The sequence below is a fragment of the Echinops telfairi genome, unplaced genomic scaffold (assembly GCF_000313985.2).
Source record: "Echinops telfairi isolate 266 unplaced genomic scaffold, ASM31398v2 ScPeMD7_42;HRSCAF=159, whole genome shotgun sequence".
Classification (NCBI taxonomy): Eukaryota; Metazoa; Chordata; class Mammalia; order Afrosoricida; family Tenrecidae; genus Echinops; species Echinops telfairi.
Genome location: NW_022103940.1, coordinates 1281334 through 1287150, shown reverse-complemented (window position 1 = coordinate 1287150; position 5817 = coordinate 1281334). Strand labels below are relative to the sequence as shown.

The 5817-nt window shown below is 33.7% G+C and overlaps 1 pseudogene; it reads left to right on the top strand.

Moving 5' to 3' along the window:
• Positions 1-4908: 4908 nt before the first annotated feature.
• LOC105979412 lies at positions 4909-5413 on the top strand (annotated as a pseudogene).
• The last annotated feature ends 404 nt before the right edge of the window (positions 5414-5817 follow it).

Here is a 5817-nt window from a genome sequence, read left to right as displayed (position 1 = left end):
TTATATAATACAATATTCTGTTGTTATTTACAAACATTTCAGAATCTCCCCCACCTGTATAGACTGGTGCATCCTTCTTCATTGCCTGATTTTGTCTGGATTTCAGCTAAAACATATTCACCATAGGTGCCCCTGCTGGTTTTTGACACACTGGTCACATAACTTACTGTTATAACTTACTGTTATAACTTACATTGTCATAACAGTAGGCTAGATACTACAGCATAACAGACTGACAGACAGGTGAGTGGTATGTTAAAACATATATAGTAATATTTACTCTCTTCCCATTCTTAATCTGAGCTATTTTCTTCTAAGGACTGTTTAGATTTAATCATTATATAATAATTTATAAATCAGTTGTCACTAAATGAGAGAAGAATATATGTGTAAGTGTAAACACTGAAAATGTTATATTTGATTTAATATGATTATGTAGAAAATTTTATTTAGTTAATAGGGCAACAAGGAAAAATGAAACATGAACTAAAGAGAGGTCCATTTCCGAGATATTTGAAGAAGTGGCATTATTACAGCAACTTTTCTGTCACTACTTCAAAGAAAGGTAAACGTGATATTTTAGAATTTAATATTTTTTTGGCTTGTTTAATTGAATCTCAAAAGTAGAAACTTCATCCCCTATCATTTCCTTTTAGTTGTAGGTTATTTGAGTTTCATTTCCCACATTGTGATTGGAGTTGTTCATTAATTTTATTTCAATATATATAAATAATTGAGAAATATCTTTACCACCAAGGAACGTGGTGGCAGTGTGGTCTAGTCATTGAACTGATAATCACAAGATTGGAGGTTTAAGCCCATCAGCCACTTCAGCGGTGGTTGTTTGCTCCTGTAAACATTTATATTCTCAGGAAATCTTTATAGGGTGACTGTGAGTCAGAGTTGACTGGATGACAGTGAATTTGGGTTATCTTTACTAGCTGTTAAGTAGAAATCTTTCCTACCTGTTAAGTTAAACTGCTTTAAAATATTGACATATATATTAGATGAAATATAGCATGGTGTGTCGAAGCATGGAATCAGATAAGTTTAAAATATCAGTTGTGATATTATAATTTTCATTTTTCCCTTACTAGATTGTAAGCATAAAGCAAATGGGAACCTGATTTTTCCTACTATTGTGTTCTCAACACTTAGCACAAGACCTAAAGAGCCCTGGTGGTTCTATAGGTTAGGTGTTTTGCTGCTAATCACAAGGTTGATGAATCAAACGCACTTCTGGAGAAACTCATTTACTATCGTAAAGATTCAGGGTAGTTAGGGATCAGAATTGACTTGATGGAAGTGGGTTTGTTTGTTTGTTTGTTTTGTTTTGAAGCACAGTGCCTAGCATATATGAACAAACGAATGAGTGAGTGAAGTGAAAAGTATCAATTATTGTCAAATATCATTGACATCGTGTGGAAAAATGCCAGTTAATTTGAATCAAATAGGTGCAACAAATAGTTTGTGTTCAACTTATTAACCTAAAATTGGCTCTTTGAAACTAATCAGTGATAAAATGGCCAATACAATTTTGAGGAGCAGCACTCTGTATTACATCGGGTTGTCATAAAATAGAATGCGCTCGATGGGACTTTTTTTTTAAGGTCTATTCTGAACATTCAAACGCCTAGGGTAAGATAAAATTTAATAAGATAAAGCCAAAATCTGTATGGTAAATAAATTAGGATTATTACTGAATGTAGCAAAACTCAATTCAAATTAATTTAAGGATTATGCTCCCTGAGTTCCAAGGCATACTAAAATGTTCTAATAATAAAAGCATTAACAATAAATACTCTTATTTTTAAAGCTATCTTGAATTGTATATTAATTATAGCCCTCTCACACACTCTCCTCTACCACTGCATATTCACTCACAATAGAGACCTGGAAACCCAACTTATAACTGATTCTATTTGAAGAGGTTTTCCAAACACAGGTGAAAATAAAATGACATATATGGTAAATATTACTCATATTCATTGATATCCGGTTCTCATTTTTTTCCAGACAGAAGGAAGACTGTATTATTCAGATGTGTTGTGAGATGTTGTTGTGATCAGTTAATTCTGACAAATGAAAAATGAGGGGAAATGAGATGTTATATTTCTAAGTCGAGGCCATGAAAAGACTTCCTGCAATTTCTTAGAATCTCTCTGGCTAAAGCCATGTGTTTCCAGTAATGCAATTACAAGACAGAACTTCCCTCAGACTGATTTTTTTTAAATGACAGTGTGTAGCAAAAACGTGTTTTTCCATTAGGGATAGGTAGTTGTAGCAAAAAGAGAACTTGTGTTGCATTAAATACTAATTGGGTGTACCTGTAGAGGCAATGACTAGAATATGAGTTCTTGGGGGTGCTACAGAAGAGTTGGAGGATAATGGGAGCTGATATTAAGAAGTACAATAAGGAATAAAATATTTTGAGAAAGATTGTGGTAATTTTTATACAAAAGTTCTTGATATGACTGAACTATTGAAAGGTAAGGTATCTAGATTATGTTCTAAAAAATAATGTGGGGAAAAAAAGGTACAGATTGGGAGAGAGGACATTTGATACTATAGTATAATCTATTCTATGCCTAACCAATATGCCCATTATTCAATTCAGCCCCTATATTGTTCCTCTATTATAAGACTAGTAACAATATACCACAAAAAGTGTTGCATAAATTGAACACTTACAAATCTATGGAAGTTGTCCTGGTGACACAGTAAGTTAACACGACTGCCAACTCATAGATCATTGTATGAACCTGTGCTCTGCTGCAGAAAGATGTGGCAGGCTGCTTCTATAAAGAATTAGTCTTGGAGACCCTATGTGACAAATCTGCCCTGTCATATAGTGTTACTATGAGTCAGAATCAATTTGATGGCAGTGAGTTTAGTCTTGGTTTTACTAAAGAGAAATATGTAAATGTTATGGTAATTTCTTCCCTAAATTTATTTTGTATCAAAATACTAAAATAGATTAATACGGTATGAAAATTACTGCTTTAGATTTACTTTAACATGCTCAGCAATTTATATCCAAAGGACATTTTCATATTCTATATGGTATCTAAAGGAGTCCTGGTAGTTGTTACACATTGGGCTACTAACTGCAAGAATAGCACTTTGAAGCCATCATCTACTCCAGGAGAGAAATATGAGGCTTTCTCCTCCCATTAAGATTTACAGTCTGATTTATAATTTATAACAGCAAGGGGAAGTTACACACACTTCTTTAGCCAAAGTGTGATTTTTATTTAATCCACACTTAGTGCTGCAGATGAGTTTATAAAACTGAAAAAAGGAATGCTTTTTAAAGTGTTCTTACTGCTGACTTAAGTGCTACTTGAAAGAAAGAAATTTCCGCTGCAGCTGCTCACCAAAATTGATTTATATGAACAAATTAACATTTGCTAAATAATATACTAAAAGTGCTTCATGAATAATGTCATTTGTGGAACTTAAAAAGCAAGGAAAATGTATACATATCTGGTAGGAAACTTGTACCATGATGTTATACAATTAGCGTATCTTGACTGTGGCCTCACATTGTTTCATCCTTTCAGAAGTTCATGTGAGAAGAAAGCATTCCATGTCAACGTGGCACTCTGTTGGTCGATATTACTTATTTAGAGAAGGCATTCATATAAACACTCATTTTGTCTCTCTCTTTAGTTTTATTTACTTTTCCCATCTTTCCATTTCTACATCCTTACCTATTTGCTCATATTCTATTCTTCTCTCTCTTACACATACACATGGAACAAAAAAAGTGAAGGGATTATTTATTGCCCCAAATTGTATCAATAAGAACTAAGAAGTCATGAGACAATGTAAATGTCATAAAACTTTAAATCTCTCCTTTATTTCATAGCTTAATTCTTTTTTCAAATTTCAGTTCCTTTCCATTTGGAATGTTGCCAATTTCTGTTTCTTCTTCATATGCTTAACTTCACTGTACTTTTTGTCTCAGTATACTAAGAGCCAAAGGATTTCATCAAAATGGAGTGGAGTGGAAATCCTATTTCATTGTTTTCAGTTACATAATTTCTAGATTTAACCTCCAAATTTACTTGATATTGTGTAAAAAAATATGAATACATATGCATCTCCAAACACTTGTATTTGCTATTTCTTTATGTTGTTAAGAAAGCTTCTGTGGTTATGTGTATTTCTCCACTAATGCATTGCTGAGTGTCATTTATTTCCTATTTCTTACATTCACAAATTATTTTAAAATGCTCCAATCTATTTTCTACACTTTGTTCCAATTTGGCAGTCTTTAAAATTAACCAAAGTTTTCTGTTTTAAATCTTGTATTTTTGTGATCTGTGTGAGAGGCCACCATTCCTTCAAGGGCATCTGTACACCTTCCATCTGCCATTGCCCAGGACCTCCAATGAAATCCATATGGAAGTGCAAGATGCTTCAGTAAAACAAAAGGAACCTGCAAAACAAACAAACAAAACAAACCCACCAACACCAAGAACATAAAAGGTACCTCACCGCACTCATACAAGAACATTTCTACTCCTTCCTATACTCAAACTCTCACTGCCATCGATTCAATGCTGACTCATAGAGTCACAACCCCACCGCCACCACCACCACCGTGGATTTCTGAGATTGTAATTGTTTACGAGAGTAGAAACCACAGGTTTTCTTCCATGGAACTGCTGGTTATTTTTGAACTGCGGACTGTGAGGATCACAGGTAATGCTTAACCACTAGACTACCACGCAGCTTTCCTATCAGCGTCACTACAAGTTGGGATGGACTCAATGACAGTGAGTTTGGTTTTTGGTTTTATGGTGTCTCTATTGATAACTATAAACATTTCAAACCACTATATAAGAGGGTTCTCTCATTCATACAGAAAAACAAATGATTTCTGACCCACACAGAGTTAGCATGCATATCATGAAGTGTTATTTTTGTTCTGGACCTATCTACCCTGGCTGTGGCATGATGTTCGTGGACAAGAATTGCAAGGTGTTCTGATTCTGTAAATCCAATTGTCATAAAAAACAAACAAAAAAGCTTTAAAAAGAAGCACAATCCTTGCAAGGTCAGGTGGATCAAGACTTTCTGAAAAGCCGCTGGTAAACAGCTTACAGTGGATGATTCATTTGAATTTTTAAAATGTAGAAATGAACCCTTCAAATGCCAGTGAAAGCTATAGAATAAAACTGCCGATGCAATGAAGAAAGTTGAAAAGATCAAGCAGAAATGCCAAGCCACACTCATATGTACACGTTAAAGAAAAATAAAGAGCTACAGAAAGTTCAAGACATCAAAGTAATTAAACAAAACGTCCCTCTTATCCAGGCACCTTTGACAGGTAAAGTAAAGCTGCTGGAGGACAAAATGGTATACAAATTTACCAGAGGATGTGGATATGGCAGATGCTTCTTAAAATTCTTGGTGCCTGTAAACATTTCTATTTGTACATTTGAAAACTTTGGAGACTTGGAGCTTCTAAATGATTGGTTTATTTTTTACATGAGGTCACTCATATTAAAGGTGTTTAAAAACACATCTCTCCTATATTGCTAAGAAACATCAGCTATTACAGATGTTCAATTGTATCTTAGTAAATCTTCACTTTTGTAAATCACAAAAATTCTTTTTATTACTACAGAAATGAATCGTGGATATCAATAGTCCATGTTTGGATAATGGCACTAAGCAGAATTCATTTGATGACCAAAATTTATGGCTAATGATATATAAAATAAAATGTTCTTTGTACTGAATAAAATAAAAAAATAATTTCTTAAAAAAATCATTTTATTGGGGCTCATACAACTCTTATCAAAA